Source organism: Schistocerca gregaria, unplaced genomic scaffold, assembly GCF_023897955.1.
Source record: "Schistocerca gregaria isolate iqSchGreg1 unplaced genomic scaffold, iqSchGreg1.2 ptg000251l, whole genome shotgun sequence".
NCBI classification, from domain to species: domain Eukaryota; kingdom Metazoa; phylum Arthropoda; class Insecta; order Orthoptera; family Acrididae; genus Schistocerca; species Schistocerca gregaria.
In genome coordinates, this window is record NW_026061759.1 from 7,494,927 (window position 1) to 7,507,554 (window position 12,628).

Below are 12,628 nucleotides of genomic sequence, written 5' to 3' on the forward strand. Positions count from 1 at the left end.
ACATAGCTTTGCAGACGATAAATGTAACCGTTTCCGAGAGAAGAGCGGCCAATGTGACGATCTGGCTTTAAGTCGATTCCATAACAAATGTCGAAAATGGCCAGATTTCTCAGGTTTTAACTACATATGAACACTTTCACATTCTCACATGCAACGCGGCTGCTAGTCCTCCTTTCATGCAAAATCTTAAGGTCCTAGGTCATGTACAAGCCACCAAAGCCGGCTAAAAGGTGAATAATCGATAACTTAAACTTCAATTGTACTACTTCTTACTGGCTATTGCTTCAACTTAGAAGCTTCTTCTGTGTTCTACTATGGTGCTTTTAGTGTTTCCGCATACCGCAGCACGCGACATAGCTTTGCAGACGATAAATGTAACCGTCTCAGAGAGAAAAGCGGCCAATGTGACGATCTGGCTTTAAGTCGATTCCATAACAAATGACGAAAACGGTCGGATTTCTCAGGTTTTTACTACATATGAACACTTTTCACATTCTCCCGTGCAACGCGGCTGCTAGTCCTCCTTTCATGCAAATTCTTAAGGTCCTAGGTCATGTCCAAGCCACCAAAGCCGGCTAAAAGGTGAATAATCGATAACTAAAACTTTAATTGTACTACTTCTTACTGGCTATTACTTCAACTTAGATGTTCTTCTGTGTTCTACTGTGGTGCTTTTAGTGTCTCCGCATACGGCAGCACGCGACATAGCTTTGCAGACGATAAATGTAACAGTCTCAGAGAGAAAAGCGGCCAATGTGACGATCTGGCTTTAAGTGCATTCGATAACAAAGACGAAACCGGACGGATTTCTCAGGTTTCTACTACATATGAACACTTTTCACATTCTCCCGTGCAACGCGACTGATAGTCCTCCTTTCATGCAAAATCTTAAGGTCCTAGGTCATGTCCAAGCCACCAAAGCCGGCTAAAGAGTGAATAATCGACAACTATAACTTGAATTGTACTACTTCTTACTGGCTATTACTTCAATTTAGAAGTTTCTTCTGTGTTCTAATATCGTGCTTTTAGTGTTCCCGCATACCGCAGCACGCGACATAGCTTTGCAGACGATAAATGTAACCGTCTCAGAGAGAAAAGCGGCCAATGTGACGATCTGGCTTTAAGTCGTTTCGATAACAAATGACGAAAACGGACGGATTTCTCAGGTTTTTACTACATATGAACACTTTTCACATTCTCCCATGCAACGCGGCTGCTAGTCCTCCTTTCATGCAGAATCTTAAGGTCCTAGGTCATGTTCAAGCCACCAAAGACGGCTAAAAAGTGAATAATCGATAACTAAAACTTGAATTGTACTACTTCTTACTGGCTATTACATCAACTTAGAAGCTTCTTCTGTACTCTACTATGGTGCTTTTAGTGTTTCCGCATACCGCAGCATGCGACATAGCTTTGCAGACGATAAATGTAACCGTCTCAGAGAGAAAAGCGGCCAATGTGACGATCTATCTTTAAGTCGATTCGATTACAAATGACGAAAAGGGACGGATTTCTCAGGTTTTTACTACATATGAACACTTTTCACATTCTCACATGCAACGCGGCTGCTAGTCCTCCTTTCATGCAAAATCTTAAGGTCCTAGGTCATGTACAAGCCACCAAAGCCGGCTAAAAGGTGAATAATCGATAACTTAAACTTCAATTGTACTACTTCTTACTGGCTATTGCTTCAACTTAGAAGCTTCTTCTGTGTTCTACTATGGTGCTTTTAGTGTTTCCGCATACCGCAGCACGCGACATAGCTTTGCAGACGATAAATGTAACCGTCTCAGAGAGAAAAGCGGCCAATGTGACGATCTGGCTTTAAGTCGATTCGATAACAAATGACGAAAACGGTCGTATTTCTCAGGTTTTTACTACATATGAACACTTTTCACATTCTCCCGTGCAACGCGGCTGCTAGTCTTCCTTTCTTGCAAAATCTTAAGGTCCTAGGTCATGTCCAAGCCACCAAAGCCGGCTAAAAGGTGAATAATCGATAACTAAAACTTTAATTGTACTACTTCTTACTGGCTATTACTTCAACTTAGAAGTTCTTCTGTGTTCTACTATAATGCTTTTAGTGTCTCCGCATACGGCAGCACGCGACATAGCTTTGCAGACGATAAATGTAACAGTCTCAGAGAGAAAAGCGGCCAATGTGACGATCTGGCTTTAATTCGATTCGATAACAAATGACGAAAACGGACGGATTTCTCAGGTTTTTACTACATATGAACACTTTTCACATTCTCCCGTGCAACGCGACTGATAGTCCTCCTTTCATGCAAAATCTTAAGGTCCTAGGTCATGTCCAAGCCACCAAAGCCGGCTAAAGAGTGAATAATCGACAACTATAACTTGATTTGTACTACTTCTTACTGGCTATTACTTCAATTTAGAAGTTTCTTCTGTGTTCTAATATGGTGCTTTTAGTGTTCCCGCATACCGCAGCACGCGACATAGCTTTGCAGACGATAAATGTAACCGTTTCAGAGAGAAGAGCGGCCAATGTGACGATCTGGCTTTAAATCGATTCGATAACAAATGACGAAAACGGACGGATTTCTCAGGTTTCTACTACATATGAACACTTTTCACATTCTCCCATGCAACGCGGCTGCTAGTCCTCCTTTCATGCAGAATCTTAAGGTCCTAGGTCATGTTCAAGCCACCAAAGACGGCTAAAAAGTGAATAATCGATAACTAAAACTTGAATTGTACTACTTCTTACTGGCTATTACTTCAACTTAAAAGCTTCTTCTGTGTTCTACTATTGTGCTTTTAGTGTATCCGCATACCGCAGCACGCGACATAGCTTTGCAGACGATAAATGTAACCGTCTCAGAGAGAAAAGCGGCCTATGTGACGATCTGGCTTTAAGTCGATTCGATAACAAATAATGAAAATGGACAGATTTCTCAGGTTTTTACTACATATGAACACTTTTCACATTCTCCCATGCAACGCGGCTGCTAGTCCTCCTTTCATGCAAAATCTTATGGTCCTAGGTCTTGTCATTGCCACCAAAGCCGGCTAAAAAGTGACAATCGACAACTAAAACTTGAATTGTACTACTTCATACTGGCTATTACTTCAACTTAGAAGCTTCTTCAGTGTTCTACTATGGTGCTTTTAGTGTCTCCGCATACCGCAACACCCGACATAGCTTTGCAGAAAATAAATGTAACAGTCTCAGAGAGAAAAGCGGCCAATGTGACGATCTGGCTTTAAGACGATTCGATAACAAATGACGAAAACGGACGGATTTCTCAGGTTTTTACTCCATATGAACACTTTTCACATTCTCCCGTGCTACGCGGCTCCTAGTCCTCCTTTCATGCAAAATCTTAAGGTCCTAGGTCTTATCCAAGCCACCAAAGCCGGCTAAAAAGTGTATAATCGATAAATAAAACTTGAATTGTACTACTTCTTACTGGCTATTACTTCAACTTAGAAGCTTCTTCTGTGTTCTACTATGGTGCTTTTAGTGTTCCCGCATACCGCAGCACGCGACATAGCTTTGCAGACGATAAATGTAACCGTTTCAGAGAGAAGAGCGGCCAATGTGACGATCTTGCTTTAATTCGATTCGATAACAAATGACGAAAACGGACGGATTTCTCAGGTTTTTACTACATATGAACACTTTTCACATTCTCCCGTGCAACGCGGCTGCTAGTCTTCCTTTCATGCAAAATCTTAAGGTCCTAAGTCATGTCCAAGCCACCAAAGCCGGCTAAAAAGTGATTAATCGACAACTAAAACTTCAATTGTACTACTTCTTACTGGCTATTACTTCAATTTAGAAGCTTCTTCTGTGTTCTAATATGGTGCTTTTAGTGCCTCCGCATACCGCAGCACGCGACATAGCTTTGCTGACGATAAATGTAACCGTCTCAGAGAGAAAAGCGGCCAATGTGACGATCTGGCTTTAAGTCGATTCGATAACAAATGACGAAAACGGACGGATTTCTCAGGTTTTTACTACATATGAACACTTTTCACATTCTCCCATGCAACGCGGCTGCTAGTCCTCCTTTCATGCAGAATCTTAAGGTCCTAGGTCATGTTCAAGCCACCAAAGACGGCTAAAAAGTGAATAATCGATAACTAAAACTTGAATTGTACTACTTCTTACTGGCTATTACTTCAACTTAGAAGCTTCTTCTGTGTTCTACAATTGTGCTTTTAGTGTATCCGCATACCGCAGCACGCTACATAGCTTTGCAGACGATAAATGTAGCCGTCTCAGAGAGAAAAGCGGCCAATGTGACGATCTGGCTTTAAGTCGATTCGATAACAAATAATGAAAATGGACAGATTTCTCAGGTTTTTACTACATATGAACACTTTTCACATTCTCCCATGCAACGCGGCTGCTAGTCCTCCTTTCATGCAAAATCTTACGGTCCTAGGTCTTGTCATTGCCACCAAAGCCGGCTAAAAAGTGACAATCGACAACTAAAACTTGAATTGTACTACTTCATACTGGCTATTACTTCAACTTAGAAGCTTCTTCAGTGTTCTACTATGGTGCTTTTAGTGTCTCCGCATACCGCAACACGCGACATAGCTTTGCAGACGATAAATGTAACCGTCTCAGAGAGAAAAGCGGCCAATGTGACGATCTGGCTTTAAGACGATTCGATAACAAATGACGAAAACGGACGGATTTCTCAGGTTTTTACTACATATGAACACTTTTCACATTCTCCCGTGCAACGCGACTGATAGTCCTCCTTTCATGCAAAATCTTAAGGTCCTAGGTCATGTCCAAGCCACCAAAGCCGGCTAAAGAGTGAATAATCGACAACTATAACTTGATTTGTACTACTTCTTACTGGCTATTACTTCAATTTAGAAGTTTCTTCTGTGTTCTAATATGGTGCTTTTAGTGTTCCCGCATACCGCAGCACGCGACATAGCTTTGCAGACGATAAATGTAACCGTTTCAGAGAGAAGAGCGGCCAATGTGACGATCTGGCTTTAAATCGATTCGATAACAAATGACGAAAACGGACGGATTTCTCAGGTTTCTACTACATATGAACACTTTTCACATTCTCCCATGCAACGCGGCTGCTAGTCCTCCTTTCATGCAGAATCTTAAGGTCCTAGGTCATGTTCAAGCCACCAAAGACGGCTAAAAAGTGAATAATCGATAACTAAAACTTGAATTGTACTACTTCTTACTGGCTATTACTTCAACTTAGAAGCTTCTTCTGTGTTCTACTATTGTGCTTTTAGTGTATCCGCATACCGCAGCACGCGACATAGCTTTGCAGACGATAAATGTAACCGTCTCAGAGAGAAAAGCGGCCTATGTGACGATCTGGCTTTAAGTCGATTCGATAACAAATAATGAAAATGGACAGATTTCTCAGGTTTTTACTACATATGAACACTTTTCACATTCTCCCATGCAACGCGGCTGCTAGTCCTCCTTTCATGCAAAATCTTATGGTCCTAGGTCTTGTCATTGCCACCAAAGCCGGCTAAAAAGTGACAATCGACAACTAAAACTTGAATTGTACTACTTCATACTGGCTATTACTTCAACTTAGAAGCTTCTTCAGTGTTCTACTATGGTGCTTTTAGTGTCTCCGCATACCGCAACACCCGACATAGCTTTGCAGACAATAAATGTAACCGTCTCAGAGAGAAAAGCGGCCAATGTGACGATCTGGCTTTAAGACGATTCGATAACAAATGACGAAAACGGACGGATTTCTCAGGTTTTTACTCCATATGAACACTTTTCACATTCTCCCGTGCTACGCGGCTCCTAGTCCTCCTTTCATGCAAAATCTTAAGGTCCTAGGTCTTATCCAAGCCACCAAAGCCGGCTAAAAAGTGTATAATCGATAAATAAAACTTGAATTGTACTACTTCTTACTGGCTATTACTTCAACTTAGAAGCTTCTTCTGTGTTCTACTATGGTGTTTTTAGTGTTCCCGCATACCGCAGCACGCGACATAGCTTTGCAGACGATAAATGTAACCGTTTCAGAGAGAAGAGCGGCCAATGTGACGATCTGGCTTTAATTCGATTCGATAACAAATGACGAAAACGGACGGATTTCTCAGGTTTTTACTACATATGAACACTTTTCACATTCTCCCGTGCAACGCGGCTGCTAGTCTTCCTTTCATGCAAAATCTTAAGGTCCTAAGTCATGTCCAAGCCACCAAAGCCGGCTAAAAAGTGATTAATCGACAACTAAAACTTCAATTGTACTACTTCTTACTGGCTATTACTTCAATTTAGAAGCTTCTTCTGTGTTCTAATATGGTGCTTTTAGTGCCTCCGCATACCGCAGCACGCGACATAGCTTTGCTGACGATAAATGTAACCGTCTCAGAGAGAAAAGCGGCCAATGTGACGATCTGGCTTTAAGTCGTTTCGATAACAAATGACGAAAACGGACGGATTTCTCAGGTTTTTACTACATATGAACACTTTTCACATTCTCCCATGCAACGCGGCTGCTAGTCCTCCTTTCATGCAGAATCTTAAGGTCCTAGGTCATGTTCAAGCCACCAAAGACGGCTAAAAAGTGAATAATCGATAACTAAAACTTGAATTGTACTACTTCTTACTGGCTATTACTTCAACTTAGAAGCTTCTTCTGTGTTCTACAATTGTGCTTTTAGTGTATCCGCATACCGCAGCACGCTACATAGCTTTGCAGACGATAAATGTAGCCGTCTCAGAGAGAAAAGCGGCCAATGTGACGATCTGGCTTTAAGTCGATTCGATAACAAATAATGAAAATGGACAGATTTCTCAGGTTTTTACTACATATGAACACTTTTCTCATTCTCCCATGCAACGCGGCTGCTAGTCCTCCTTTCATGCAAAATCTTATGGTCCTAGGTCTTGTCATTGCCACCAACGCCGGCTAAAAAGTGACAATCTACAACTAAAACTTGAATTGTACTACTTCATACTGGCTATTACTTCAACTTAGAAGCTTCTTCAGTGTTCTACTATGGTGCTTTTAGTGTCTCCGCATACCGCAACACGCGACATAGCTTTGCAGACGATAAATGTAACCGTCTCAGAGAGAAAAGCGGCCAATGTGACGATCTGGCTTTAAAACGATTCGATAACAAATGACGAAAACGGACGGATTTCTCAGGTTTTTACTCCATATGAACACTTTTCACATTCTCCCGTGCTACGCGGCTCCTAGTCCTCCTTTCATGCAAAATCTTAAGGTCCTAGGTCTTATCCAAGCCACCAAAGACGGCTAAAAAGTGAATAATCTATAATTAAAACTTGAATTGTACTACTTCTTACTGGCTATTACTTCAACTTAGAAGCTTCTTCTGTGTTCTACTATGGTGCTTTTAGTGTTCCTGCATACCGCAGCACGCGGCATAGCTTTGCAGACGATAAATGTAACCGTTTCAGAGAGAAGAGCGGCCAATGTGACGATCTGGCTTTAAATCGATTCGATAACAAATGACGAAAACGGACGGATTTCTCAGGTTTTTACTACATATGAACACTTTTCACATTCTCCCGTGCAACGCGGCTGCTAGTCTTCGTTTCATGCAAAATCTTAAGGTCCTAAGTCATGTCCAAGCCACCAAAGCCGGCTAAAAAGTGATTAACCGACAACTAAAACTTAAATAGTACTACTTCTTCCTTGCTATTACTTCAATTTAGAAGCTTCTTCTGTGTTCTAATATGATGCTTTTAGTGCCTCCGCATACCGCAGCACGCGACATAGCTTTGCTGACGATAAATGTAACCGTCTCAGAGAGAAAAGCGGCCAATGTGACGATCTGGCTTTAAGTCGTTTCGATAACAAATGACGAAAACGGACGGATTTCTCAGGTTTTTACTACATATGAACACTTTTCACATTCTCCCATGCAACGCGGCTGCTAGTCCTCCTTTCATGCAGAATCTTAAGGTCCTAGGTCATGTCCAAGCCACCAAAGCCGGCTAAAAAGTGAATAATCGACAACTAAAACTTGAATTTTACTACTTCTTACTGGCTACTACTTCAACTTAGAAGCTTCTTCTGTGTTCTACTATGGTGCTTTTAGTGTTTCCGCATACCGCAGCACGCAACATAGCTTTGCAGACGATAAATGTAACCGTCTCAGAGAGAAAAGCGTCCAATGTGACGATCTGGCTTTAAGTCGATTCGATAACAAATGACGAAAAGGGACGGATTTCTCAGGTTTTTACTACATGTGAACACTTTTCACATTCTCCCGTGCAACGCGGCTGCTAGTCCTCCTTTCATGCAAAATCTTAAGGTCCTACGTCATGTCCAAGCCACCAAAGCTGGCTAAAAGGTGAATAATCAATAACTAAAAGTTTAATTGTACTACTTCTTACTGGCTATTACTTCAACTTAGAAGTTTCTTCTGTGTTCTACTATGGTGCTTTTAGTGTCTCCGCATACGGCAGCACGCGACATAGCTTTGCAGACGATAAATGTAACCGTCTCAGAGAGAAAAGCGGCCAATGTGACGATCTGGCTTTAAGTGCATTCGATAACAAATGACGATAACGGACGGATTTCTCAGGTTTTTACTCCATATGAACACTTTTCACATTCTCCCGTGCAACGCGGCTGCTAGTCCTCCTTTCATGCAAAATCTTAAGGTCCTAGGTCTTGTCATTGCCACCAAAGCCGGCTAAAAAGTGACAATCGACAACTAAAACTTGAATTGTACTACTTCATACTGGCCATTACTTCAACTTAGAAGCTTCTTCAGTGTTCTACTATGGTGCTTTTAGTGTCTCCGCATACCGCAACACGCGACATAGCTTTGCAGACGATAAATGTAACCGTCTCAGAGAGAAAAGCGGCCAATGTGACGATCTGGCTTTAAGACGATTCGATAACAAATGACGAAAACGGACGGATTTCTCAGGTTTTTACTCCATATGAACACTTTTCACATTCTCCCGTGCTACGCGGCTACTAGTCCTCCTTTCATGCAAAATCTTAAGGTCCTAGGTCTTATCCAAGCCACCAAAGCCGGCTAAAAAGTGAATAATCGATAACTAAAACTTGAATTGTACTACTTCTTACTGGCTATTACTTCAACTTAGAAGCTTCTTCTGTGTTCTACTATGGTGCTTTTAGTGTTCCCGCATACCGCAGCACGCGGCATAGCTTTGCAGACGATAAATGTAACCGTTTCAGAGAGAAGAGTGGCCAATGTGACGATCTGGCTTTAAATCGATTCGATAACAAATGACGAAAACGGACGGATTTCTCAGGTTTTTACTACATATGAACACTTTTCACATTCTCCCGTGCAACGCGGCTGCTAGTCTTCGTTTCATGCAAAATCTTAAGGTCCTAAGTCATGTCCAAGCCACCAAAGCCGGCTAAAAAGTGATTAACCGACAACTAAAACTTAAATAGTACTACTTCTTACTGGCTATTACTTCAATTTAGAAGCTTCTTCTGTGTTCTAATATGGTGCTTTTAGTGCCTCCGCATACCGCAGCACGCGACATAGCTTTGCTGACGATAAATGTAACCGTCTCAGAGAGAAAAGCGGCCAATGTGACGATCTGGCTTTAAGTCGTTTCGATAACAAATGACGAAAACGGACGTATTTCTCAGATTTTTACTACATATGAACACTTTTCACATTCTCCCATGCAACGCGGCTGCTAGTCCTCCTTTCATGCAGAATCTTAAGGTCCTAGGTCATGTCCAAGCCACCAAAGCCGGCTAAAAAGTGAATAATCGACAACTAAAACTTGAATTTTACTACTTCTTACTGGCTACTACTTCAACTTAGAAGCTTCTTCTGTGTTCTACTATGGTGCTTTTAGTGTTTCCGCATACCGCAGCACGCAACATAGCTTTGCAGACGATAAATGTAACCGTCTCAGAGAGAAAAGCGTCCAATGTGACGATCTGGCTTTAAGTCGATTCGATAACAAATGACGAAAAGGGACGGATTTCTCAGGTTTTTACTACATGTGAACACTTTTCACATTCTCCCGTGCAACGCGGCTGCTAGTCCTCCTGTCATGCAAAATCTTAAGGTCCTACGTCATGTCCAAGCCACCAAAGCTGGCTAAAAGGTGAATAATCAATAACTAAAAGTTTAATTGTACTACTTCTTACTGGCTATTACTTCAACTTAGAAGTTTCTTCTGTGTTCTACTATGGTGCTTTTAGTGTCTCCGCATACGGCAGCACGCGACATAGCTTTGCAGACGATAAATGTAACCGTCTCAGAGAGAAAAGCGGCCAATGTGACGATCTGGCTTTAAGTGCATTCGATAACAAAGACGAAACCGGACGGATTTCTCAGGTTTCTACTACATATGAATACTTTTCACATTCTCCCGTGCAAGGCGACTGATAGTCCTCCTTTCATGCAAAATCTTAAGGTCCTAGGTCATGTCCAAGCCACCAAAGCGGCTAAAAAGTGAATAATCGACAACTAAAACTTGAATTGTACTACTTCTTACTGGCTATTACTTCAACTTAGAAGTTTCTTCTGTGTTCTAATATGGTGCATTTAGTGTCTCCGCATACCGCAGCACGCGACATTGCTTTGCAGACGATAAATGTAACCGTCTCAGAGAGAAAAGCGGCCAATGTGACGATCTGGCTTTAAGTCGATTCGATAACAAATGACGATAACGGACGGATTTCTCAGGTTTTTACTCCATATGAACACTTTTCACTTTCTCCCGTGCAACGCGGCTGCTAGTCCTCCTTTCATGCAAAATCTTAAGGTCCTAGGTCTTATCCAAGCCACCAAAGCCGGCTAAAAAGTGAATAATCGATAATTAAAACTTGAATTGTACTACTTCTTACTGGCTATTACTTCAACTTAGCAGCTTCTTCTGTGTTCTACTATGGTGCTTTTAGTGTTCCCGCATACCGCAGCACGCGACCTAGCTTTGCAGACGATAAATGTAACCGTTTCAGAGAGAAGAGCGGCCAATGTGACAATCTGGCTTTAAATCGTTTCGATAACAAATGACGAAAACGGACGGATTTCTCAGGTTTTTACTACATAAGAACACTTTTCACATTCTCCCATGCAACGCGGCTGCTAGTCCTCCTTTCATGCAGAATCTTAAGGTCCTAGGTCATGTTCAAGCCACCAAAGACGGCTAAAAAGTGAATAATCGATAACTAAAACTTGAATAGTACTACTATTTACTGGCTATTACTTCAACTTAGAAGCTTCTTCTGTGTTCTACTATTGTGCTTTTAGTGTCTCCGCATACCGCAGCACGCGACATAGCTTTGCAGACGATAAATGTAACCGTCTCAGAGAGAAAAGCGGCCAATGTGACGATCTGGCTTTAAGTCGATTCGATAACAAATGACGAAAATGGTCAGATTTCTCAGGTTTTTACTACATATGAACACTTTTCACATTCTCCCATGCAACGCGGCTGCTACTCCTCCTTTCATGCAAAATCTTAAGGTCCTAGGTCATGTCCAAGCCACCAAAGCCGGCTAAAAGGTGAATAATCGATAATTAAAACTTGAATTGTACTACTTCTTACTGGCTATTACTTCAACTTAGAAGCTTCTTCTGTGTTCTACTATGGTGCTTTTAGTGATCCCGCATACCGCAGCACGCGACATAGCTTTGCAGACGATAAATGTAACCGTTTCAGAGAGAAGAGCGGCCAATGTGACGATCTGGCTTTAAATCGATTCGATAACAAATGACGAAAACGGACGGATTTCTCAGGTTTTTACTCCATATGAACACTTTTCTCATTCTCCCGTGCAACGCGGCTGCTAGTACTCCTTTCATGCAAAATCTTAAGGTCCTAGGTCTTATCCAAGCCACCAAAGCCGGCTAAAAAGTGAATAATCGATAATTAAAACTTGAATTGTACTACTTCTTACTGGCTATTACTTCAACTTAGAAGCTTCTTCTGTGTTCTACTATGGTGCTTTTTGTGTTTCCGCATACCGCAGCACGCAACATAGCTTTGCAGACGATAAATGTAACCGTCTCAGAGAGAAAAGCGTCCAATGTGACGATCTGGCTGTAAGTCGATTCGATAACAAATGACGAAAACGGACGGATTTCTCAGGTTTTTACTACATGTGAACACTTTTCACATTCTCCCGTGCAACGCGGCTGCTAGTGCTCCTTTCATGCAAAATCTTATGGTCCTAGGTCATGTCATTGCCACCAAAGCCGGCTAAAAAGTGAATAATCGATAATTAAAACTTGAATTGTACTACTTCTTACTGGCTATTACTTCAACTTAGAAGCTTCTTCTGTGTTCTACTATGGTGCTTTTAGTGATCCCGCATACCGCAGCACGCGACATAGCTTTGCAGACGATAAATGTAACCGTTTCAGAGAGAAGAGCGGCCAATGTGACGATCTGGCTTTAAATCGATTCGATAACAAATGACGAAAACGGACGGATTTCTCAGGTTTTTACTACATATGAACACTTTTCACATTCTCCCGTGCAACGCGGCTGCTAGTCTTCCTTTCATGCAAAATGTTAAGGTCCTAGGTCATATCCAAGCCACCAAAGCCGGCTAAAATGTGAATAATCGATAATTAAAACTTGAATTGTACTACTTCTTACTGACTATTACTTCAACTTAGAAGCTTCTTCTGTGTTCTACTATGG